Source organism: Orycteropus afer, unplaced genomic scaffold (genome assembly GCF_000298275.1).
Source record: "Orycteropus afer afer isolate SDZICR_OR568_19922 unplaced genomic scaffold, OryAfe1.0 scaffold00061, whole genome shotgun sequence".
In the NCBI taxonomy this organism is placed as follows: Eukaryota; Metazoa; Chordata; class Mammalia; order Tubulidentata; family Orycteropodidae; genus Orycteropus; species Orycteropus afer.
The window spans coordinates 12,411,304-12,412,967 of record NW_006921648.1 but is presented as its reverse complement, the minus strand read 5'-3'; positions in this window follow the sequence as shown (position 1 = coordinate 12,412,967).

Genomic DNA, 1,664 nt, shown 5'->3' with positions numbered 1-1,664 from the left:
CTTCTTTCACTGAGCATAATGCTTTCAAGGTTCATCCATGTTGTGGCATCTATCAGAACTTTATTTTTTTAACTGAGATATAATTCATAACTGTAAAATTCACCCATTTAAAATGTGCAGTTAAGTGATTTTGGGTATATTCACAAAGTTGTGCAACCATCACCATCATCTAGTTCCCAAATGTTTTCATGTCCACAAAAAAGAAACCGCGGAGTCATGCCCCACTCTTCCTTTCCCCCAGGCCTGGGGAACCATGGTTCTACTTTCTGTCTCTATGGGTGGATTTGCCTTCTGGATATTTCATTTGCACAGGATGATAACACTGTGTAGCCTTTTATGTCTAGATTCTTTCATTAGCATAATGGTTCACTCAGTACCTGGGTTCATTCATGTGGTAGTATGTGTGGGTGCTTTATTTTTATGACTGAATGATATTACATTGTATTGATGTAATACCATACACCACATTGTGTTTAGTGATCTATCAATTGGTGGTTTTTTGGGTGGTTTCACGTTTGGGGCTACTATGAATAATGCTGCTATGAACATTTGTGTACAAGTTTTTGTGTGAAAAAATGTTTTGCGTTCTCTTGGGTATATACTGGACAAGCCCTGTTTGTGTGGTGGTTAAACACTTGGCTGTGAACCAAAGGGTTGGTGATTCAAACTCATCAGTGACCCCATGGAAGAAAGATGAGGCAGTCTGGTTCTGCAAAGATTACAGCCTTGGAAATCCTATGGGCAGTTTTACTCTGTCCAATAGGATCACCATAAGGAGCTCTGGTGGTACAGCATTTGACTGTTAATCAAAAGATTGGTGGTTCAAACCTACCAGCTGCTCCGTGGAAGGAAGATGGAGCAATCTACTTCCATAAAGATTTACCACCTCAGAAACCCAATGGGGGTTGCTATGAGTCAGAATCAACTCAATGGCAGTGAGTTTGGTTTTTCATAGGGTCACCATGAGTCATAATTTACTCTATGGTAACGGTGTTTTGAGTTTGGATGTATCTGTAATTAGTAGAATCGCTTTATCATACGGTATCTCTGTTTAATCTTTTGACGAATAGCCAAACTTCCCCCCAAAAAAGCTACACCAACACCATTTTACATTCCCAGCAGCAATATTGGGTTCTCCACATCCTTGCCAACACTTGTTATTTTCTGTCTTCTTTATTAAGGCCGTCCTAGTACATGGGAAGTGGTATTTCATTATGGTTTTGATTTGCATTTCCCTAATGACTGATGATGTTCAGCATCATTCCATGTGCTCTTTAGTTATTTGTATATCCTCTTTGGAGAAATGCCTACTGAAGGATTTTGAGTTAGGCTTACATGGTAAATGAATTTGTACTTTAGAAAGTTCACACTAGATGACAGACTAGAATAAAATGACATCAGAGGCAGGAGACTAAGGACTTAACACAGTGGCTGGCACATATCGTAAGTTATCATAACTTTCTTCCCTTTCCTCTCCATCAACTTCAGTTGTTTAAAAGGGATTTTGTTTTTTTGGAAGTAAGATATGCTTTCCTGACACTCCCACACATCAAATCTCACTCATTCATTCACCCACCCATTGCTTCATTCAGCAGCCATTCTGGGGTGACAGAATATGACCTTTTCTCTATTCCCAGTGACAGTGTTTTGGGTATTTGAGGACG